This window comes from Pseudophryne corroboree, chromosome 7 (assembly GCF_028390025.1).
Source record: "Pseudophryne corroboree isolate aPseCor3 chromosome 7, aPseCor3.hap2, whole genome shotgun sequence".
Taxonomy (NCBI): Eukaryota; Metazoa; Chordata; class Amphibia; order Anura; family Myobatrachidae; genus Pseudophryne; species Pseudophryne corroboree.
The window spans coordinates 391,502,275-391,527,805 of NC_086450.1; the positions used below are offsets into that span (position 1 = coordinate 391,502,275).

The following is a 25,531-nucleotide window of genomic DNA, read 5'->3' on the forward strand; positions in this document are numbered from 1 at the left end:
AATCCTCCAAGTCCCTAGTAGCCGCAGGCACCACAATAGGTTGGTTCAAGTGAAAAGCTGATACCACCTTAGGGAGAAACTGGGGACGAGTCCTCAATTCTGCCCTATCCATATGGAAAATCAGATAAGGGCTTTTACATGACAAAGCTGCCAATTCTGACACACGCCTGGCCGACGCCAAGGCCAATAACATGACCACTTTCCACGTGAGATATTTCAGATCCACAGTTTTAAGTGGCTCAAACCAATGTGATTTTAGGAAACTCAACACCACATTGAGATCCCAAGGTGCCACAGGAAGCACAAAAGGGGGCTGAATATGAAGCACTCCCTTTACAAAAGTCTGAACTTCAGGCAGTGAAGCCAGTTCTTTCTGGAAGAAAATCGACAGAGCCGAAATCTGGACCTTAATGGAACCCAATTTTAGGCCCATAGTCACTCCCGACTGTAGGGAGTGCAGAAAACGACCCAGCTGAAATTCCTCTGTAGGGGCCTTCCTGGCCTCACACCACGCAACATATTTTCGCCAAATACGGTGATAATGGTTTGCGGAAACTTCTTTCCTGGCTTTTATCAGCGTAGGAATGACTTCCTCCGGAATGCCCTTTTCATTTAGGATCCGGAATTCAACCGCCACGCCGTCAAACGCAGCCGCGGTAAGTCTTGGAACAGACAGGGCCCCTGCTGTAGCAGATCCTGTCTGAGCGGTAGAGGCCATGGGTCCTCTGATATAATTTCTTGAAGTTCTGGGTACCAAGCTCTTCTTGGCCAATCCGGAACCACGAGTATCGTTCTTACTCCTCGCCTTCTTATTATTCTCAGTACCTTTGGTATGAGAGGCAGAGGAGGGAACACATAAACCGACTGGTACACCCACGGTGTCACTAGAGCGTCCACAGCTATCGCCTGAGGGTCCCTTGACCTGGCGCAATATCTCTTTAGCTTTTTGTTGAGGCGGGACGCCATCATGTCAACCTGTGGCCTTTCCCAACGGTTTACCAACAGTAGGAAGACTTCTGGATGAAGTCCCCACTCTCCCGGGTGTAGGTCGTGTCTGCTGAGGAAGTCTGCTTCCCAGTTGTCCACTCCCGGAATGAACACTGCTGACAGTGCTAGTACGTGATTTTCCGCCCATCGGAGAATCCTTGTGGCTTCTGCCATCGCCATCCTGCTTCTTGTGCCGCCCTGTCGGTTTACATGGGCGACTGCCGTGATGTTGTCTGATTGGATCAGAACCGGCTGGTTTTGAAGCAGGAGCCTTGCCTGACTTAGGGCATTGTAAATGGCCCTCAGTTCCAGAATATTTATGTGTAGGGACGACTCCTGACTTGACCAAAGTCCCTGGAAATTTCTTCCCTGTGTGACTGCGCCCCAGCCTCGAAGGCTGGCATCCGTGGTCACCAGGACCCAGTCCTGTATGCCGAATCTGCGGCCCTCTAGAAGATGAGCACTCTGCAGCCACCACAGTAGAGACACCCTGGTCCTTGGAGACAGGGTTATCAGTTGATGCATCTGAAGATGCGATCCCGACCACTTGTCCAAGAGGTCCCACTGGAAGGTCCTTGCATGGAACCTGCCGAATGGAATTGCTTTGTATGAAGCCACCATTTTTCCCAGGACTCGTGTGCAGTGATGTACCGATACCCGTTTTGGTTTTAGGAGGTCTCTGACTAGAGATGACAGCTCCTTGGCTTTCTCCTGCGGGAGAAACACTTTTTTCTGTTGTGTCCAGAATCATCCCCAGGAACAGTAAGCGTGTGGAAGGAACCAGTTGTGACTTTGGAATGTTTAGAATCCAGCCATGCTGTTGTAGCACTTCCCGAGATAGTGCTACTCCGACCAGTAACTGCTCCCTGGACCTCGCCTTTATTAGGAGATCGTCCAAGTACGGGATAATTAAAACTCCCTTTTTTCGAAGGAGTATCATCATTTCTGCCATTACCTTGGTAAACACCCTCGGTGCCGTGGACAGTCCAAACGGTAGTGTCTGGAATTGGTAATGGCAATCCTGTACCACAAATCTGAGGTACTCCTAGTGAGGAAGGTAAATGGGGACATGCAGGTAAGCATCCTTCATGTCCAGAGATACCATGTAATCCCCCTTTTCCAGGCTTGCAATAACCGCCCTGAGCGATTCCATCTTGAACTTGAATCTTTTTATGTATGTGTTCAAGGATTTCAAATTTAAAATGGGTCTCACCAAACCGTCCGGTTTCGGTACCACAAACAGTGTGGAATAGTAACCCTGTCCTTGTTGAATTAGGGGTACCTTGACTATCACCTGCTGGGAATACAGCTTGTGAATTGCCTCTAGCACAGCCTCCCTGCCCGAGGGAGTTGTCGGTAAGGCCGATTTGAGGAAACGGCGGTGGGGAGGCGCCTCGAATTCCAGCTTGTACCCCTGAGATACTACTTGAAGGATCCAGGGATCCACCCGTGAGCGAACCCACTGATCGCTGACATTTTTGAGGCGGCCCCCCACCGAACCTGGCTCCGCCTGTGGAGCCCCACCGTCATGCGGCGGATTTGGAAGAAGCGGGGGAGTACTTTTGTTCCTGGGAACCTGCTGTGTGTTGCAGCTTTTTTCCCCTTCCTCTGCCTCTAGACAGAAAGGACCCGCCTTTTCCCCGCCTGTTTTTCTGGGGTCGAAAGGACTGTACCTGATAATACGGCGCTTTCTTACGCTGTGAGGGGACATGGGGCAAAAATGCTGACTTCCCAGCTGTTGCTGTGGAAACAAGGTCTGAGAGACCATCCCCGAATAACTCCTCACCCTTATAAGGCAAAACTTCCATGTGCCTTTTAGAATCTGCATCTCCTGTCCACTGCCGAGTCCATAAGCCTCTCCTAGCAGAAATGGACAATGCACTTATTCTAGATGCCAGCCGGCAGATCTCCCTCTGTGCATCTCTCATGTATAAGACTGAGTCTTTTATATGCTCTACGGTTAGCAATATAGTGTCCCTGTCTAGGGTGTCAATATTTTCCGACAGGGAATCTGACCAAGCAGCAGCAGCACTGCACATCCACGCTGAAGCAATAGCTGGTCTCAGTAGAACACCAGTGTGTGTATATATAGACTTTAGGATAGCCTCCTGCTTTCTATCAGCAGGTTCCTTTAGGGCGGCCGTATCCGGAGATGGTAGTGCCACCTTTTTAGACAAACGTGTGAGCGCTTTATCCACCCTAGGGGGAGTTTCCCAACGTGACCTATCCTCTGGCGAGAAAGGGAACGCCATTAGTAATTTTTTTTAAATCACCAATTTTTTATCGGGGAAAGCCCACGCTTCTTCACACACTTCATTTAATTCTTCAGATGGGGGAAAAACTATTGGTAGTTTTTTCTCCCCAAACATAATACCCTTTTTTGAGGCACCTGGGTTTATATCAGAAATGTGTAATACCTCTTTCATTGCCTCAATCATGCAACAAATGGCCCTAGTGGACATTAAATTTGACTAATCGTCGTCGACACTGGTATCAGTATCCGTGTCGACATATGTGTCTGCCATCTGAGGTAGTGGGCGTTTCAGAGCCCCTGATGGCCTTTGAATTGTCTGGGCAGGCACGAGCTGAGAAGCCGGCTGTCCCGCATTTGGCATGTCGTCAAATTTTTTATGTAAGGAGTCGACACTTGCACGTAATTTCTTCCATAAGTCCATCCACTCCGGTGTCTGCCCCGCAGGGGGTGACATCACATTTATAGGCATCTGCTCCGCCTCCACATAAGCCTCCTCATCAAACATGTCGACACAGCCGTACCGACACACCGCGCACACACACAGGGAATGCTCTTAAAGGAGACAGGACCCCACAAAAGCCCTTTGGGGAGACAGAGAGAGAGAGTATGCCAGCACACACCAGAGCACTATATAATGCAGGGACTAACTGAATTATGTGCCCTTATAGCTGCTATAAGTTATACTGCGCCTAAATTTAGTGCCCCCCCTCTCTTTTTTACCCTTTCTGTAGTGTAGACTGCAGGGGAGAGTCAGGGAGCTTCCTTCCAGCGGAACTGTGAGGAAGAAATGGTGCCAGTGTGCTGAGGGAGATGGCTCCGCCCCTTTTTCGGCGGACTTTTCTCCCGCTTTTTTCTGGATTCTGGCAGGGGTAATTACCACATATATAGCCTCTGGGGCTATATATTGTGGTTATTTTGCCAGCCAAGGTGTTTTTATTGCTGCTCAGGGCGCCCCCCCCCCCCCCAGCGCCCTGCACCCTCAGTGACCGGAGTGTGAAGTGTGTATGAGGAGCAATGGCGCACAGCTGCAGTGCTGTGCGCTACCTTGGTGAAGACTGAAGTCTTCTTCCGCCGATTTTCCGGACCATCTTCATGCTTCTGGCTCTGTAAGGGGGACGGCGGCGCGGCTCCGGGAACGAACACCAAGGACGGGTCCTGCGGTCGATCCCTCTGGAGCTAATGGTGTCCAGTAGCCTAAGAAGCCCAAGCTAGCTGCAAGCAGGTAGGTTCGCTTCTTCTCCCCTTAGTCCCTCGTTGCAGTGAGCCTGTTGCCAGCAGGTCTCCTGTAAAATAAAAAACCTAACATATACTTTCTTTCTAGGAGCTCAGGAGAGCCCCTAGTGTGCATCCAGCTCGGCCGGGCACAGAAATCTAACTGAGGTCTGGAGGAGGGGCATAGAGGGAGGAGCCAGTGCACACCAGATAGTACCAAATCTTTCTTATAGAGTGCCCAGTCTCCTGCGGAGCCAGTCTATTCCCCATGGTCCTTACGGAGTCCCCAGCATCCACTAGGACGTCAGAGAAAATACTGTACGTTATAGCTGGGTGCAAGGACAGCAGGCCCCTAAGTCTCTGGACCCCATAGTAGCTGCACCTACTGTAGTTATACCCATGTGTTTCACTGTTGTCTATAAGACAAACCCCATTATCTTGCCCAAGTTGTGTCTTCAACTAATTATGCAGACTAATTAGGTACAGGATGTTTAAAATAAAATAAAATGGTAACTGAGACTTGTATGTGTATCTTATGTTACAGTAGACACTGAGTGACAGCAGGCATACAACAGTACACCATCCAGGAACGTGCATGGTGTGTGGAAAATAATTTCTGAAGTTACAGGACAGCAAGGAATGGTGGGCTTTCCCTGGCTTCCGTAGCAACCGGGTTCTAGGACAACTTCCAAAGACCTGCACCGCCAAACAAAACTATCCTGCCTTGGGTTGAAATGTTCCTGGAAAAAAGGGTCCGTGGCTAATCATAATAAATTATGTGTCGGCAGACCCTGCAGCACCACGAGCAATGACAATGTCGGGCGTGTGATGGACAAGGTGCTGTGTGAGGACGGAAAAACAGTTTGTTACTTTTTTTTTTTTTATAAACACCCTGCATATATTACAGGCATAAAAAGAAAGCTCCTATAGTAAATCCCATAAAGTAAAACCCACACATAAGAGCAAATAAAAAGTCCACATGAAACAAACATGCCATCGTTGTGGCCTTACTACATGGACGAAACGAAAGTTCCGTAATTCCTATAAGGTACTCTATCTGCTGTAAAATGGAGATCACAGGCTCCTGAGCAATTCCTTCAGGTAGAGATCACAGATAAACGTGGTAGCTGCACTGACAAGCAAATCAGAGATGAATAACTCTTCATAGCTGCACTAAGTGGATCTTCGGGGGTGATTCTCCAACGTTTAGTAACACCACAGTCATATCAATTATAGAACAAATAAATCAAAAATAAATAACCAAAAGGGTCACCTAGCAAAAATGTGATCATTATAATTCCTGCCTAATTGCTGCTGCCATTTCACAGAGACTACTAAATATATCCTCTTTCTTTTAATACCGCCGAGATTTCAAAATATTGGATGATGTTGTGTAGCTGCAATCACAAACTCCCTTCTCCAGCCACTCCTGGCTGTGTCTAATTAGGGTGAAGTATGTTAATGATAGAGCGGTGCGGACGGCAGGCGCTTAGCGTTGCCATATTAATTGTGTTTGTGGAAAGAAGCATGAGTTGTGCTTATCCAAGGTAATTAGTGATGGATTTGTTAATTAATACCAGAAAGTCAAACTGTCTTTCTCTTGTCTAGTGTAATTAGCTAAAGTAGTTGAAACTTTTTTTCCCTTACTGGCAAACTGACATGACAGAAGCAGACCAGACTCTGATGTAGAACATGACACAGTGATGGATAAATGGTCAATCATTTGTATATTTAAAGCATGACTAGGAGATATGGTAATGTTCCTCACATGTGGCTTATCTAGTGCAGCTTAAGGTTACCTCATAAAGGGGGACATGTACTAAGCAGTGATAAAAGTAGAGAAGTGATCCAGTGGAGAAGTTGCCCATGGCAACCAATCAGCTGTTCGGTATACTTTTGCAAATTATAAATATTACATCAATTCGGACTGGTTGCCATGGGCAACTACTCCACTGGCTCATGTCTCCACTTTTATCACTGTACATCTCCCTCAAAGGGGTCTATTCATGAAGCAGTGAAAAGAGTGGAGAAGTGAGCCTGTGTAGAAGTTCCCCATGGCAGCCAATCAGCTGCTCCGTACAATTGTATAGTATGCACATTATAAATGTTACTTAAATGCTGATTGGTTGCCATGGGCAACTTCTCCACTAGCTCACTTCTCCACAATATTCACTGCTTTATGAATAGACCCGCTCCCTGCTATATATGGTGACCATGCACTCCCAGTTGCCTTCTTTACTGCCCATTTCCGGTAGCTTTTGGGACAGGGACATGTACAGTGCCACCTATATGCTGATTCACGCACAGCAGTTAGGACTGTAAATGCCAATACCATCCTGTACAGAAGCAGCTTCCGCCGACAGTTTATTACACTGCGCAGATTTATAAAAGCTTGCAGAGAGATAAAGTACCAATTGTGGAGAACGATAAAGTACCAATCAGCTCCTAACTCATTTTTTTCGAACACAGCCTAAACAATGACAGAAGCGGACTGGTTGGTACTTAATCATTCTCAACTGTTATCTCTCTCCAAGCTTTGGTACCTCTTCCTTGTTACAGTGGAATAAAAAAATAAAATAAAAAATACAGGTTTAGTTAAAATCCATGAGATATTTTCCAACCAAGTTAAAGAAAGAAGAAGAAAACAACGCTGGTGGAAGTGGTTCATTTGCCTGCAGGATGCCAAGGTAGGTAGGACAGAACAGAGATTGGAAAGCAGCCTAAATAAGACGTTTTCGGCCAATTTAGTCCGTGAGAGCACTTCATTTGTTTGACGGTATTGTGAGAAGTACAGGTTTGAATCCTCGGCAAACAGTACAAGCGCTTTGTGAATATGATATAGAAGCTGGACAATTTGTTTCCCTCACAATGTAAATAGCTCCATTCAAGGCACTTAACACAGAGTGAGAGGAGAGAATATGCATGTAACACCCTTAATGGTAATCCCCACAACGTTTTCCTTCTGTAAGCAGCTGGCTGGAACATTTTGATGAATGTTCTTTCGCTTTTTTTGTCAGTAATACAATAATTTTTGCACTCTTACAACAACACAACAAATACAGCACTTTACAACACAGGTGATTAAAAGCAGTTTGCTACCTAAGAAATGTAAATTAAAAAAACACATGTTCAGACCTCGTTGAGAAGCGCAAGATTGCAAACGCAAACAGGGGCCATCTCACAGTATCCTGAGCTCCTATTATATGCGCCTTCACAGAGGCACCAACCTTTCCAGGGTCCGTAGGAGGAGTCAGAGTGGCCTCCACCACTTTTGTGCCTCTGTGACCAATTTTCAGATTTCTAGGCTACGAGTCCCTTTAACAGGGGAAGTTGCATTCATTCGATTGAGAAACGTTGCCATTTTATAATTATTAAAATGCACAGGTTTTTATACTTCTATACAAGAAGTACCGTGTTAGCAGTTGAAGGCTGCATAACAAACTATGTCATTAAAATAAAATACATTTCCCAACAGCAGTTCTCTCTCAAGATGGAGTGCGCTGTAATTACTGCTAGCAAGCACCTTTTTAATCTTATATGCTGATTAATCCACGAAGCAGGTACATATAAAGTAGACGTATAAAGCTCAGCCACCTGGTTACAGATACCATTGCGGACTTACCACTGACTGATGTAAATTACCACACTACAAGACTGGAAAAAAAAAAAAGTGTCATGAAGATACTGGCATTGCAGCATAAAAAGCCCAAGAGGAACGCGGATGTAGGATGGAGTCTGACAGGTGTTTATTCCGTATCACTTACAGGCAGTGTCACCAGTCCTGGCTGCTGAAAAGCAATATCCAGACTTGTCAGAGGATTGGGACCTGCAGCAGTAACAGGCCGACTACGCCAACTTACAAGATGTGCCAAACCGTACAGGGAACCAGTACAATTCACTGATATCAACAGTGTTCACCCACATTCTACCTTTCCAACTCTTGTATAATGTGTGACAAATCTGATTCAATCACCGTCATCTTTCTAAAGGCATTCAAACCTGACTCTTTTTTCCTTGTAATGTGATTTGGACAGGTCAGCATATGTAAAAACCCTGCCTGTGTGAGTTCTGTATCTAGCCAACACGCTTTGTGCTGGATGACGGGCATTACAGTGAGGTGCCAGCATACCTCTAACAGAAGTAGGCAAAAAACCTGGAATATTTATCTTGTTTCAGAACAAAGTTAGGGACTTAAGTCTTTTAGTATTTTTAAAGGCTAGGGACCCGCTCTTTGTGGCTGACAGGGTTGAAGAGGTTACAGTTAGCTATAAAATGTGATCAAGAGAAATACAATTGGGAGATTTAAAAAACGAAACAAAAAAACGAGACTTAACATGGCAAAAATGTGCACAAGGTAATAACCCAAACACAACAGACAAACGAGATCAAAGTAACCCAATAAACGAAAAAAATGTCCAACATTTTGTGGGAATCACATATATGAACAAACTCCAAAACAGCCAGGCACCTGTATTTAATGTGTGTTAAATACTGCACCTGGAGTATTTAATGTGTGTTATATACTGCACCTGGAGTATTTAATGTGTGTTATATACTGCACCTTGAGTATTTAATGTGTGTTATATATTGAAGTGTGCTTGTCAAGCAGCTTAAAAAAAAAAAAAAAAAACATTAATCAGACTTCCAATATTGCCAAACTGGGAAATACTGGTTCCTGTTCCTCTCCAACTGGTACATTGTGCTAATGATGGCTCAGGAATTACTCAAATTGGCATGGTGTGGGATACCCTTTGGGCTGAAGATCTGGTCCCTAATATCATGTGATCATTCACAGCCTTTGGTTTAAATTCATCAGACTTTTTACAGTGTGGTGTCACAAAAAGCATGCTCCTGCTAGTACTGATGACAGTCATAATTTTATTTATACGCATAATAAAACAGGTACCAAAATGGTCTAAACAGAGATCCAGAACCATCAGGTACGTTGTTTCTCACAGGACAAATGTTCCTCAGAGGACCCCATGTGTCCTCTGTGTGGGAGGCACATACTAAGCTTTGGCAACAAATGCTAAGCCCACACACACATTGCCAAAGACAACTCCGTGGTGGTTAAATGTTACTGTTGTGCTAATGTATTAAGTCCCTGGAGTAGCTAATAATCACTCCTACCTGCAACACTGTACTTATGTACCAATATGTATTGCACTTGTTAAGCATCCAGGGGGCTTCCAGTGACTCAAATCCCTGAAGTAGAGTGACACCTGACGTGGACTACTGCTAGATTGGGGGCAGTGAGTGATTTCAGACTATAAGTGGGACAGGTGCCGTCACAGTGCCCAGTCACTGGTAAAGCCCTTTAAGTCATACTGTCAGGGGCGGAACTCTGGGAGGCAGTGGAGTCGGCTGCCGCCGGGCTCCTGGCCTCAAGGGGGCGCATCTCCTCCACACTGTCTCCCGCTGCCTGACTCCTGAAGAGGAGCTTTCGTGTCAGTGTCAGGGGGAGCCCGCAGATCAGGAGGACTGGAGGAGCTACTCGCAGCCTGGAACCTGTCACCGGAAGAGGAGGAGCTCGTAGCAGCATGAGCACCCTCAGCGTTCTGAGGGAAAATCCCACCGGCCAGCCGCTGTGTGCTCCGGCTCTGCGGGTAAGTGGAGGTCCAGGGCAGCCTCACTTACCCTTCCTTGTGATGGTCACATAATCGTGCGTGCCGAATGCCGGTGATTGGGGGGCGCGCGCGCGGGGTGGGGGTGGGGGTCTTATTGTATACATTGCTGGGAGGTGCTGCACTTCGGATCCCTTCAATAATGACACACACAGCAGCACCATTATATAATCAATATTTCAATCTGGTACTATAGATTGTCACCAGGATACCATACCTGATGACAATCTATAGTACCAGATTGAAATATTGATTATATAAAGGTGCTGCTGTGTGTGTCATTACTGAAGGGATCCTAAGTGCAGCACCTCCCAGCAATATATTAAAACTTCTTGTGGGGGCACCAGAATAAGTAAATGTATAGAGAGAGAGAGAGAGAGAGATGTGGAATTCAGTGGCACTCCACAGACTTGAATATATTAATAATAAATAATTAATCCATGAATTAAATAAAGTATGGAGTATTAACTGTATAGAAGTCTGTGGAGTGCCACTGAATTCTACATCTATATGAGACCGTTGCTTTGACCTAAGGAGGGCACCACAGCAAGAATTAATTGTACCCTCAAAGGAGTGTCAGGCTCACAGTCCTATAAAAAAATAAAATATATAGATAAATAGATAGATAGAGATAGATGATAGATAGATATAGATATAGGCAAAGTGTGACATCCCTAGATGCTCCCAACACCAGGTAAGAGATACTGCATGGCACTCCAGGACGTCTTTGAATCAATTACATTTTACTGCAATATATAACCCAGAATCGTTGATATATTGCGGTAAAAGTTTATTGATTTAAATAAGTCCTGGAGTGCCATGCAGTATCTCTCACCTGGTGTTGGGAGCATCTAAGGAAAGGACGCCACACTTATATACATCATTATCAGCAAGGGCACCCAGGCAACTGCATATACAATAGTGAGTACTGAACCACAAGATGAATATATATATATATATATATATATAGTATTATCATTTACTGTATCAGTGCGCAGTATGTTAGTGTCCATGGAATACAGTGACTTGCATACTCCCTTTTGTGTGGACGGTGTAATGGTTATCATTATGCATCACAGCACTGAGGTCATGGGTTCTGTTCCCGCCATGGCCCTGACTGTGTAGAGTTTGTATAGTCTCCCATTGCTGGCGTGGTTACCACCAGGTACTCTGGATAGGTAGGTTATTTGGCTCCCAACAAATATTAACCCTAGTACATGAGTGTACAGGGGCAGACTACATTGGCCAAGTATTTCTTATCTGCCATCAAATTCTATGTGACAGGTCTCGCAATAGTACAGCTGTCTGGTTCTCGCCTCTGGCCGGGGAGAAGGAGTGCAGACTAGAGTCCTGGGAGCTGCTATCCACCTCCTCCTTCTCCAGTGTGACCTGCCACCTCCACACTTCCCTATGATTTGTCCCTGAACTGTGATCAGGACTAATGCTAGGAGAGAAAGCCTTGTGATGAACATCTGCTTAATTCTCCACGTCCGCCACCCTGCCTGCTGTATGTGAGAGTGTAGAGAGCAGTCACTGGACGTTGTGCCCCCTATACTGAGCGGGATATCAGAGTTATTTCTGCGTCTTCCGTCATTCTGCTGCGGAGCCCATCCACACACTGCTGATGCGGGGGTCACCCACTTTATAGGCTGCTACACAGGTACTTATGGTGTTAAAATAGGAAGAAGAGCTGTTGTGTAGCCTACACATGGAGCCCTTCTCATCAATCCCTATAATTATGGGGATTGTTATTAACTGCGCCAGGGCAGTCGGACTTAATCCCCTGCTGTATTGTTCTTGAAAGTGGCGTTTGTGTGTTGTTTATATATATACTGTATATCGGCACACCACTGCGCCAAAGCATCTACATTGTGACACGCTAGTGGGTGAGGGAGTACTGTAGATTTGCTATAATGGTGCTGGTGTCTATTTTATTGTGATGACTGACTTGGAGTGCCGTCCACTTTGTATGTGTATATATATTACTATTGGGAAAGGCACCTGAGCACGCTACTACTGTTCAACATGAGTGCCGGATAGCTACATATGAAGGGCGTGTGTGTAGGAGGGGGGGGGGGGGGGGGGGGCACCAACACTTATCATGCCTCCGGGCGACTGGGGCGAACTTACGCCACTGCATACTGTATCTATAGCTTCTTATGTTTATGCCACATTATACCCTATTACTGTTATGTTTTAATTGCGTGCATTCAATGTGGTTATTAAAATGGAATTTGTTATTGTTAAAATAAGATTTTAAACCTACCGGTAAATCTTTTTCTCCTAATCCGTAGAGGATGCTGGGGACTCCGTAAGGACCATGGGGTATAGACAGGCTCCGCAGGAGACATGGGCACTATAAAGAACTTTAGAACGGGTGTGCACTGGCCCCTCCATCTAGGCCCCTCCTCCAGACCTCAGTTAGAGAAACTGTGCCCAGAGGAGACGGACAGTACGAGGAAAGGATTTTGTTAATCTAAGGGCAAGATTCATACCAGCCCACACCATCCACACCGTATAACCTGGAATATACGAACCAGTCAACAGTATGAAATAAACAGCATCAGTCAAAGACCGATCAAAACTGTAACATAACCCTTATGCAAGCAATAACTATATACAAGTCTTGCAGAATGTTGTCCGCACTGGGACGGGCGCCCAGCATCCTCTACGGACTAGGAGAAAAAGATTTACCGGTAGGTTTAAAATCTTATTTTCTCTTACGTCCTAGAGGATGCTGGGGACTCCGTAAGGACCCATGGGGATTATACCAAAGCTCCAAAACGGGCAGGAGAATGCGGATGACTCTGCAGCACCGATTGAGCAAACATGAGGTCCTCCTCAGCCAAGGTATCAAACTTGTAGAATTTAGCAAAAGTGTTTGACCCCGACCAAGTTGCCGCTCGGCAAAGCTGCAATGCCGAGACGCCTCGGTCAGCCGCCCAAGAAGAGCCCACCTTCCTAGTGGAATGGGCTTTTACCGAATTTGGTAACGGCAATCCAGCCGTAGAATGAGCCTGCTGAATCGTGTTACAGATCCAGCGAGCAATAGTCTGCTTCGAAGCAGGAGCGCCAACCTTGTTGGCGGCATACAGGACAAACAGTGCCTCTGTTTTCCTAACCAGCGCCGTTCTGGCTACATAAATTTTAAATGCACTGACCACATCAAGGGACTCAGAATCCTCCAAGTCCCGTGCAGCCACAGGCACCACAATAGGTTGGTTCATATGAAAAGAGGAAACCACCTTAGGCAAAAATTGAGGATGAGTCCGCAACTCAGCTCTATCCACATGGAAAATCAGATAGGGGCTTTTGTGAGACAAAGCCGCCAACTCAGACACTCGCCTTGCCGACCAAGGCCAACAACATGACCACCTTCCAAGTGAGATACTTTAATTCCACAGATTCAAGAGGCTCAAACCAGGGAGACTTAAGGAATTGTAAAACCACGTTAAGGTCCCATGGTGCCACTGGAGGCACAAAAGGAGGCTGGATATGCAGCACTCCCTTCACAAAAGTCTGGGCTTCTGGTAGAGAAGCTAATTCCTTCTGAAAGAAAATGGATAGGGCCGAAATCTGAACCTTAATGGAGCCTAATTTTAGGCCCATATTAACTCCAGTCTGTAGGAAGTGGAGAAAACAGCCCAGATGGAAATCTTCCGGAGGAGCATTCTTGGTTTCACACCAAGAGACATACTTCCTCCAGATACGGTGATAATGTTTCGCTGTCCCCTCCTTCCTAGCCTTTATCAGAGTAGGGATGACCTCGTCCGGAATGCCCTTCCCTGCTAGGATCTGGCGTTCAACCGCCATGCCGTCAAACGCAGCCGCGGTAAGTCTTGGAACAGACACGGCCCCTGTTGCAACAGGTCCTCTCTGAGAGGAAGCGGCCACGGATCTTCTGTGAGCATTTCCTGTAGATTCGGATACCAGGCCCGTCGAGGCCAATCTGGAACAATGAGAATTGTCTGTACTCCTATTCTACTTTTGAGATGAGAGGAAGAGGAGGGAACAAATAGACCGATTGAAACACCCACGGTGTCACCAGGGCATCCACTGCTACTGCCTGAGGGTCCCTTGACCTGGCACAATACCTCGAAAGTTTTTTGTTGAGGCATGACGCCATCATGTCTATTTGAGGAAGTCCCCAAAGACTTGCTATTTCTGCAAAGACTTCTTGATGAAGACCCCTCTCTCCTGGATGGAGATCGTGTCTGCTGAGGAAGTCTGCTTCCCAGTTGTCCACTCCCGGAATGAATACCGCTGACAGAGCGCTTACATGATTTTCCGTCCAGCGCAGAATCCTGGTGGCTTCCGCCATTGCCACTCTGCTCCTTGTCCCGCCTTGGCGGTTTACATGAGCCACGGCTGTGACGTTGTCTGATTGAATCAGAACTGGTAGGTCGCGAAGAAGATTCTCCGCTTGACGGAGGCCGTTGTATATGGCCCTCACTCCAGTACGTTGAGGTGTAGACAAGCCTCCTGGCTTGACCACAGTCCCTGGAAGTTTCTTCCCAGTGTGACTGCTCCCCATCCTCGGAGGCTCGCGTCCGTGGTCACCAGAACCCAGTCTTGAATGCCGAACCTGCGACCCTCTAGAAGGTGAGTACTCTGCAGCCACCACAAGAGAGATGCCCTGGGGGACAAGCTGATCTTCTGATGAATATGTAGATGGGACCCGGACCACTTGTCCAAAAGGTCCCACTGAAAAGTCCTCGCATGGAACCTGCCGAAGGGAATGGCCTCGTAAGACGCCACCATCTTTCCCAGAACTCGAGTGCATTGATGGACCGACACCATTTTCGGCTTCAACAGGTCCCTGACCAAGCTCTGGAGTTCCTGGGCCTTTTCCCATGGGAGAAAAACCCTTTCTTGTTCCGTGTCCAGAATCATGCCTAAGAAAGGCAATCGGTTCGTTGGAACCAACTGTGACTTTGGTAGATTGAGAATCCAGCCGTGCTGCTGCAACACCCTCAGGGAGAGTGACACGTTGTTCAGCAACTGTTCTCTCGATCTCGCTTTTATGAGATCATCGTCCAAGTACGGGATAATTGTGACTCCCTGCTTGCGCAGGAGCACCATCATTTCCGCCATTACCTTGGTGAAAATCCTCGGGGCCGTGGAAAGTCCAAACGGCAACGTCTGAAATTGGTAATGACAATCCTGTACAGCAAACCTCAGGAACGCCTGATGAGGAGGATATATGGGGACATTAAGGTATGCATCCTTTATGTTCAGAGACACCATATAATCCCCCCCTTCCAGGCTGGCGATGGCCGCTCTGAGCGATTCCATTTTGAATTTGAACCTGTTCAAGTATAGGTTTAAGGATTTTAAATTCAGAATGGGTCTGACCGAACCGTCTGGTTTCGGGACCACAAACCGGGTTGAGTAGTACCCCGTCCCCTGTTGAAGCAGGGGAACTTTGACCACCACTTGTTGAAGACACAGTTTTTGAATTGCACTTAAAACTACCTCCCTCTCTGGGGAAGAAGCTGGTAGGGCCGATTTGAAAAACCGGCAAGGAGGCACATCTTCGAATTCCAGCTTGTTACCCTGGGAAACAATTTCTATTGACCAGAGATCCACCTGTGATTGAACCCAGACGTGGCTGAAAAGTCGAAGACGTGCCCCCACTGGGGCAGCCTCCCTCAGAGGAGCCCCAGCGTCATGCAGTGGATTTAGTAGAAGCCAGGGAGGACTTCTGCTCCTGGGAACTAGCTGTAGCTGGCAGTGTCTGCTATTTGGGATAGCGGGCGCTTGTGAGACCCAGAAGGGCCCTGTGACATAGTAAAAGGCAAGGATGGACTCCCTGTATTTTCCCTGGACTCCGCTTTGTCCAACCTTTTATGTAATAAATTCACATTTGCATTTAAAACATTCCACATATCCAACCAATCAGGTGTCGGCGTTGCAGACGTAGACACCACACTCATTTGCTCCACCTCCTCCCTAGAAGAGCCTTCCGCTTCAGACATGCCGACACGCGTACTGACACCCCCACACACTCAGGAAAATATCCAATCTGGAGACAGTCCCCCAATAAGGCCCTTTGGAGAGACAGAGAGAGAGTATGCCAGCACACACCCAGCGCCAATGACCCTGGAAAACAATTTCCCAGACACACAGCGTTTTATTATTATTCAATATACCTTCACTGCCAAATTAAGTGCCCCCCCCCCCCCCCCTCTTTTTAAGCCCTCTGTCACCGTGTTCAGCAGGGGAGAGTCCGGGAAGCCAGCTTCTCTGCAGTGTGCTGTGGAGAAAATGGCGCTGGTTAGTGCTGTGGAATCAAGCTCCGCCCCCTCAGCGGCAGGCTTCGGTTCCGCTCAAAAATACAATACTGGCGGGGGATTTGTATATATATTGCCTCCGCAGCCCATATATACTAAAATGCCAGCCTAGAAGTTTTATATTGCTGCCCAGGGCGCCCCCCCTGCGCCCTGCACCCATCCGTGCCTCAGTGTGTGATGTGTGTGATGTGTGTGGGAGCAATGGCGTGCAGCGTTACCTCAGTGAAGATCAGAAGTCTTCTGCCGCCTGTGATGTCTTCTTTCTTCTAATACTCACCCGGCTTCTATCTTCCGGCTCTGCAAGTAGGACGGCGGCGCGGCTCTGGGACGAACGGCGAGGGTGAGACCTGCGTTCCGATCCCTCTGGAGCTAATGGTGTCCAGTAGCCTAAGAAGCAGAGCCTATCACTTAAGTAGGTCTGCTTCTCTCTCCTCAGTCCCACGATGCAGGGAGCCTGTTGCCAGTAGGGCTCCCTGAAAATAAAAAACCTAACAAAATTCTTTTAATCAGAGAAACTCAGGAGAGCTCCCCTGTAGTGCATCCAATCTCCTCTGGGCACAGGATCTAACTGAGGTCTGGAGGAGGGGCATAGAGGGAGTGGCCAGTGCACACCCATTCTAAAGTTCTTTATAGTGCCCATGGCTCCTGCGGAGCCCGTCTATACCCCATGGTCCTTACGGAGTCCCCAGCATCCTCTAGGACGTAAGAGAAATATAACAGAGTTGCAAATTAATTTGGGTGTCCGCTGAAGCCATGGTAATGGAGCTTAGGGTACTGCTGGTCCAACCGAGGGGACAGGACATCAATTTACAGGCAGCACTCTTGTCCAGGAAAGGTAAGAATAGGGTCATCCCTACTCCAGGGCAAAGTAAAAACTAACTTCATGCAGACATGTCAAATTTTGCATTTATAAGAAAGCATTAAACTGCAACAAATATGTAACATATCCTTAGGTATCGGTTCAATTAGATGCGAGTTTGCAAAAGTGAACTCTCTTCACAAAACTTGCAAAGATCGCTGCAATGCACACACAAAATGCAATATTCCATTAGAAATGGTGATTTGCGGTGATGTTGTGTTTCCTGCAAAAAGTGACCAGGGTGATAAATTTTTAAAAATACTCACAGCCAAAAATCTCTAGCTACATGCATACTTTTATGCAAGATACAAGGAAATATACACACATAGCTGGTATCTCCAGTACCGCCCCCTACTTTCCGGTGCCATACTCCTTTGTAGGTGGGGCACCCTGATGCTGCAACAGTATCCGGATGATACGACGACAGTGTATTGGTCGACAGTCAATTACGTCGACACCAAATGGTCGAAATTCATTAGGTGTACAGGTACAAAAGGTTGACAGTGCTTAACCTCTTCAGGGACAAATTTTTAATTTTAGAGACCTACATTTTTTTTTTACAAAAAATATATTGTATTGAAAAAATATATATATTTTTTTTAGTTTGAATTGACCGATTTAGTTCTAAATATATATTCAAACTTCAAAAAGTTTTACAATTAAAAATAACTTAATTTTCAAATAAAAGTAAACATACATATGCTGTATGTGCCAGCAAAAGTCAACAGGAGCAAACGGTTGCCATGACAATAGCAGACATGTTTTTTGGGGTTTACCACATAGTTTGCCAACATCTGCTTGATTTACTATCCACGTGGACATCTATTAGGAACAGTAACCTGTGGTAAGCAAAGCGCAGTGAGACACCTTGCCTGAAGCGGGGTGAGTGAAGAAAGCCTGCAAGGATATGCGTTTGTACTGATGGTGGCCACATTACACTGAATATACAAGATTTAGACTACATGTAACCCAATTTCACCTCACGGGGTTACTTAATACATATGACGGAGTGCCTCCACCCAAGCAGTGATTGTTCCAACCCAGGCTTGCTTGGGAAAGCTGTTGAAAGTAGTGTTATATTTACTGTCTCGTGTGGGTTGGTTAAGATGTTTAATTTACCTGTTGTGTCTTCGTTTGTTTTTCAGATTCGGATATTCAGATGAATGAGACAACTGGTCCCCTTAAACGGTAAGTATTTATTAATTGTACTTTAATACCTTCTCATGTTCTTTTCTTCACAGAATAAACACTTCCTAACTTTAGGTTCACGGTACCTTACCAATTCGTATAGGCAATTGAAATCATTACCCGCAAAATAAAGATATAATTTACCAACATATATTCCTATACATAAATTATTACCTGTTATACCATACAACAAATTAGTTTAACTAGGTTTATCAGATAGATTATCAATACACTTACTATAATCTTATCAGTCACACTGCAGTCTCAAGATTATGTGTTGGGTATACCCGTTGGTTATCGTTGGTGCACTGTTGGGGCCCAGTTTTACCTTTTGTACTCCTGAGGTATTCTTCACTCAATGATGACTGTACTTGTGATTATGGTACCTTAATAGTAGCGTTACTTATAGTTACACCCTATTTTGTACCTTTTCCAGGATAGTCTTTTTCAGGGTTATACTAGGATACTGTTCGGGGAGTATCAAAGGCCTATTAGGAGCCCAAGGATTATGTCTTGGCAGATTGAGAGTACAGTTACAGGCTTCCCTATAGTTAGATACCTAGGTACATCTAGAATAATCCTCTTTATCACAGTGAAGTGTGATTTTGTTGTTTTTCCAACCTTCCTTATAATAGTCAGTGTTATTAACTCGAAAATCCTCTGCTCTTTATTCCACACTGGTCAACACCACTTATGAATGGGAATTTCTCAATAGAGATCTATATCCCGAGTAATTGATAGCGAACGACTCTAGGATCTTTCTCCCCCAATTACTTTAGTTAGGGACAACCACGTAGGATCCTTTCACCCCTATTGTGGTCCAATCTTTCAACTGAAAGGGATATTCAATTAGTATACAGTTCAGAGCATACAATATAATCAATGGGGAATTGTAGAGCTAAAGGGTAATAGTCACTGGAACTCATATAATCAGTGTTTTAGTAGTTGATGCAAATTATATGCAACTGCTTCCCTGTAGTTACTTATTACTTAGTCTGCATCTGGGACGGCCATCCCTCTCACACAAATTATCCATTGCTTGTTTCTTAAAATTAGTAGGGGCTGTTCGTCTTCTTCTATTACTTCCTCTCAGCTAGAGATATTATAAGATGTGATCAGTCTTCCATTTTGATATAATGGCTGTACTGGGTAATAATAGGGTTAGAAGGGTTCAGGATATATTCAGCTCCCTGTGATTATACTTTATGATAAATGTCAGGTACTTTATGATAACTGTGACGTTAGCTTTCTTAAGATTGTAGATTAGGGTTCCTTTCAATAATGAACAGCCACTTTTCTTAGGACAGTACTATAGTCATTCAATAAGACTGGCTATTTTGATAATGGGAAATTCCCTTCCTTGCAATACTCCTTAATATTCGCAATCCCCTTCATTAGGAGGCCCCTTCTGTGTCTCAGTCCCGGTAAGATCCACCCATCACCTTATATGACAGTCTGGAAACCTCCTCCTGCCCTCCCTTATACAGTCCCTCTCTGGTCTTGTGTTACCGTTACCCTGCTCGGATAGGTGGAGCACTTTTAGCCGCGCCCTGAGGGTGTGGGAGGGAAAGGCCTTCTGAGCTGTTCAGTCGGAAGGGTCCTTGGAGCTGCGCGTACGGCTGTACTCACGCCTTTCTCCGGCTTTGTTTACCGGAGCCTCTGCTTCCTGCGATCCACTCTTTACACCCTGCTTTCGGTAGAAGATCTCCCCGGGTAAGTCTGTTCACTCTCTCTCTGTCGATGTGGAGGGACGCACCGGAGGGTTCCGTAGCCGGACTATACCGCGACTCGGGTAATGCAACTCTGCCTCACAGGGATTCCCTCAGAGTGTCATTTTTCTCGCGACCCGTTCTCCCGCTTCTCCCTCGCGCTCCCCTCAACTGATCCCTTCATCCGGGCAACCCATAGTCGGCACGAGGGCTTCTGGAAAAGTCTCTTTAGCCCTGCTCATGCCAATGGGCCCCGTTACCCAGAACCATATTTACTATTTACTGTACATATTCCCCACCAGCAACTCTCTACATAGTACAAGGGTTACATTAAACAGCTGGATTATAGTTCATATATTTACACAGGCATTTACACAGATGGAACATATTTTATATATTTACACATGCATTAAATACATATTATATATTGGTACATATATATAGATATATTTAATGTAGTCCTCAGATAACAGTTACCCTCTTGTATCTCCTGCTGAGCCTTTATTTATTTACAGGGCTACATACATGCCAAAGAAAGCTTGCATTGACCATTTTTGTGTCGATCTTTTCACCATGTCGACCTTAACCACTGTAAACCTTTTAAGCCTGTCAACCTAATACATTTCGAACATATATTGTCGTAGGAGGGCACATTTTTGATTCGGGAGGGCACATTTTTAAGTTAGAAGGGCAAAATTAGGTACATACTATAATGCTTGGTGCTCCCATTCCTATAGGAGAAAGCATAGACAGTGCGTGCCAAAGGCACGGGGCGTTGTTTCGTGGGGAAGGGACGTGACCACATAATAGTACCAAATCACATTATACCACACAATAGTACCACTTATACATATTGCACCAGGTAGAACCTCTTATACACACTGCACCAGGTAGAGCACATTATACATATTGCGCCAGGTAGAGCACGTTATACATATTGCGCCAGGTAGAGCACGTTATACATATTGCGCCAGGTAGAGCACGTTATACATATTGCGCCAGGCAGAGCACGTTATACACATTGCGCCAGGCAGAGCACTGAGGCACACTGCACCAGGGAGAGAGCACTGAGGCACACTGCACCAGGGAGAGAGCACTGAGGACACTGCACCAGGGAGAGAGCACTGAGGCACACTGCACCAGGGAGAGAGCACTGAGGCACACTGCACCAGGGAGAGAGCACTGAGGCACACTGCACCAGGGAGAGAGCACTGAGGCACACTGCACCAGGGAGAGAGCACTGAGGCACACTGCACCAGGGAGAGAGCACTGAGGCACACTGCACCAGGGAGAGAGCACTGAGGCACACTGCACCAGGGAGAGAGCACTGAGGCACACTGCACCAGGGAGAGAGCAGTAGGAGGGAGGGGAGGACGGGCACAGGGCAGATGCAGAGCAGCACTCACCGTTGCGGAGGAGGGCGCTGTGCCGGGTCAGCGGGGCCAGTCTCTTGATGCTGACGGCGGAGCCCAGGTCAGCGCACAGCGCCATGGTGAGGGGGAATCAAACCATGCCGGAGGACTGGCGGGAGACACCGCAGGCTCTGATTGGCTGCTCCTCCCCACTGCACGCTGACCCTGTCTCCGCCTTCAGCTGAGAGCTATCAGCGCGGCGCGGGGGAGAAGTGATAGCGCGGCGGGGGGGGGGGGGGGGGAGTGACAGCGCGGCGTGGGGAAGAAGTGACAGCGCGGCGGAGGGAAGAAGTGACAGCGCGGCGGGGGGAAGAAGTGACAGCGCGGCGGGGGGAAGAAGGCAGTCCCTAGCAGGGCGGGCACAAGTGGGCAGGGCGCATTCGGTCACTCAAAAAAGGGGCAGGTCGCAGCACCCTGCGAAAGAAGCTTAGAGTGTACACTATTGTCGGCCTACTGACTGTCTAACTAGACATTATAGATCTATTATACCACCGCCTGCTGTTGTAACCAGGCTTACCGTGTATGAAGTGCTCACTCAACCTTCATAAGCTTTCCTATCCGATTGTATCCCCACTGTACAGTCCGCACATATCCTCCACATATTTTCTCTTTCTTAACTTTCCCTTCCTTCTGACCATGGTTCATCATTGCTGTGATATATCATGCAACCCACCTAGAACCTTTGCAATCCGGTGGACAAATATGCAATACATTTCCCTATAGATTGTAAGCTTGCGAGCAGGGCCTTCCTACCTCTATGACTGTTTGTTTATTACCCAGTTTTGTTTTATCATTGTGTCCAACTGTAAAGCGCAACGGAATTTGCTGCGCTATATAAGAAACTGTTAATAAATAAATAATAAATAAATAAGCCCTACAGAATACTATGCAAAGCTCCACAAGACTGTCACACAATGTAAAAAAAAAAAAAAAAAAAAAAGATACCTTTATCATGATAGGGAAAAAAAAGTGATGCAAAGTGATTAACATGACACTGACAAAAGACAGGCCACTTATTAATCTGAGAGACTAATTACCTAACAATTTATCTACCGTATAGATTATTAACCAGATTTTTTTTTTTTTTTGTTCCTAGCTAACAAATTAAAGTTATGTTTCAGAAAAATGAATCCTCGCCTTACTCCCTGGGGCACGAGCCATTAGCAGAGACGCAGCTCCTGGAGGATACCCATGAACCTTAAGCTAAATGAGAGTCAAATGAAAACATGACAGACTGTGCAATCTATACAATTCTGCATCTCAATCTCTTCCTCCGCACAGCTAAAAAGCCCTAGGGCAGACCTTGATCAAACCGCAGTGGCTTAACCAACGCAGCCTCATTCTTTTGCAAAAAGAAAAAAAAAGATAAATTGGCTGAGGTTACAGTTGAGAATGTGAGATTTTACATAACTACGATTTACAGTAACCTATGTACAATCAATGGGAATCCAGGTTTACAGCTATCAGAAACTAATGGATAAGGTTTGAGTTTCAGGAGCTACGTACTCCCCCATAACACTGTATGCAAGGGAGTAGCTACCATAAGTGCAGGGGGTGCAGCTATGGGGCCCGGAGCTGAGAGGGGCCCCCTTCCCTGCCACAGTTACATGTGTTATATAAAAGGGCATAGCTACCATAAGTGCAGGGAGTGCAGCTGCTATGGGGCCCGGAGCTGAGAGGGGCCCACTCTCCCTGTCACAGTGACATGTGTTATATACAAGGGCATAGCTACCATAAGTGCAGGGAGTGCAGCTGCTATGGGGCCCGGAGCTGAGAGGGGCCCACTCTCCCTGTCACAGTAACATGTGTTATATACAAGGGCATAGCTACCATAAGTGCAGGGAGTGCAGCTGCTATGGGGCCCGGAGCTGAGAGGGGCCCACTCTCCCGGTCACAGTGACGTGTTATATACAAGGGCATAGCTACCATAAGTGCAGGGAGTGCAGCTGCTATGGGGCCCGGAGCTGAGAGGGGCCCTCTCCGCTGTCACAGTTACATGTGTTTTTTTAGAAAAAAATTTCACCATTGAGTGATACATAGGGGCCCTTACAACCTTTTGCCTTGGGGACTACAATATATCTAGGTATGCTCCTGGACCTGCTCATTGTTATTTGGTATAAAATGAACTGGATGGCATTAAAATGTTTTATAATATGAACTGCAGCACTGCAGTGTCGCACAGCATGAAATGGGGCACTATAGTGTATCATAATATGAACTAGTTGCACTGTAATGTGGCATAATATGAACTGGGGCCCTGCAATGTGCACAATATGAAGTGGAGACTTTATAGTGTGGCATACTATGAACTAGGAGCACTGTAATGTAGCATAACATGAACTGGGAACACTGTATGTTATAATGTGAATTGGGGGTACTGTGTTGCATAATGTGTACTGACAGCCCTACAATGTGACACAATGGGGGAGATTCAAATGTTTGAAAAGTGGGTTGGGTGTCTGTTTTTTCCTGTCTATTAGATTGAAAAGTCAGTTGTGAGTCTGGTTTTTCCTAACATATGAATCTCCCCCAATGTGAACTAGAACACTACTATTGTTAAAAATTAGGGAACTGCTCTGGGGTAAAAAAATAAACTAGGACACTATTATGGAGCATAAAATTAACATCTGTTGCAGAGAGGTGTCTCTCTAGAACAGTGATGGCTAACCTTGACACTCCAGCTATTGTTGAACTACACATCCCAGCATGCCCTGCATCAGTTTTAGCATGGCCAAATAGCAAAACTGTAGCAGGGACTGCTGGGATGTATAGTTCAACAACAGCTGGAGTGTCAAGGTTTGCCATCACTGCTCTAGAAGCATTGAGACAGGGGCCCTTTCAAAAGGTTGCTATGAGGCCAACAAAGTTCTGGCTACACACCTGACTCTATATGTAACGCTAGAGAGAGAGGTGGACATATACAGGCTGACAATGTGCAGACTGACTGTATGATTGCCGGACATGCACCACTGACCTGAACACTGAAGTATACACTGTGTGCTCCGTTGGTCAAATATAAGGTGCTCTAGCACCAAAGAGATATATGTAAAGGGGTGAGCTGCACAGGAGTAAACGTAAAGGGGTGAGCTATAAAGGGATAAACGTAAAGGGATGAGCTATAAAGGGATAAACGTAAAGGGGTGAGCTGCACAGGGATAAACGTAAAGGGGTGAGCTATAAAGGGATAAATGTAAAGGGGTGAGCTATAAAGGGATAATCGTAAAGGGGTGAGCTATAAAATAGGATTTTAAATACCTACCGGTAAATACTTTTCTCGTAGTCCATAAGGGATATTGGGGACAGATTAGTACGATGGGGTATAGACGGGTCCAAAGGAGCTAGTGCACTTCAAATTTCTTCAACTGGGTGTGCTGGCTCCTCCCCTCTATGCCCCCTCCCACAGGCAGTTATAGGTAAAACAGTGCCCAAAGGAGAATGACATACTTCAGAGAAGGAATATAATAATAAGAGGTGAGATTTACACACCAGCACACCAAAACATAACTGGGCCAGTAATGGCTGGCAACATCAACAGCAACAGCTGAACAGGTAACACTTAAAAAAGAACCTGCAGAAAGTCACCGCACAGAGGCGGGCGCCCAATATCCCTTATGGACTACGAGAAAAGGATTTACCGGTAGGTATTTAAAATCCTATTTTATCTAGCATCCATAATGGATATTGGGGACACATTAGTACGATGGGGATGTCCCAAAGCTTATAGAACTGGCGGGAATGTGCGGAGACATCTGCAGCACCGCCTGCCAAACTGGGTATACTCTTTGGCCAGAGTTTCAAATTTGTAGAACTTCACAAAAAAGTTTTCTTCCCCGACCAGGTAGCAGCTCGGCACAGTTAGAGGGACGAAAATCCACGGGCAGCCGCCCAAGAAGACCTCACTGATCTCGTAGAGTGAACCTTCAGAGACTGTGGAACAAGCAAGGCTACCGACACACAGGCCTGTTGGATAGTAAGCCGAATCCAACGACCAAT

General features: G+C 46.2%; 1 protein-coding gene and 1 long non-coding RNA gene across 6 annotated transcripts in view; one reads left to right on the top strand and one right to left on the bottom strand.

Annotated features, from left to right (window-relative positions):
• The window catches only part of LOC134943766 (uncharacterized), an 83,399-nt gene extending 77,957 nt beyond the window's left edge, over positions 1-5,442 (top strand). The window contains exon 3 of the long non-coding RNA XR_010181736.1: positions 4,998-5,442. This is a non-coding gene — a long non-coding RNA (uncharacterized LOC134943766). The remainder of the gene's footprint in view (positions 1-4,997) is intronic.
• MAD1L1 (mitotic arrest deficient 1 like 1) overlaps positions 1-25,531 on the bottom strand; it is a 1,517,492-nt gene that overhangs the window by 753,358 nt on the left and 738,603 nt on the right. The window lies entirely within an intron of this gene.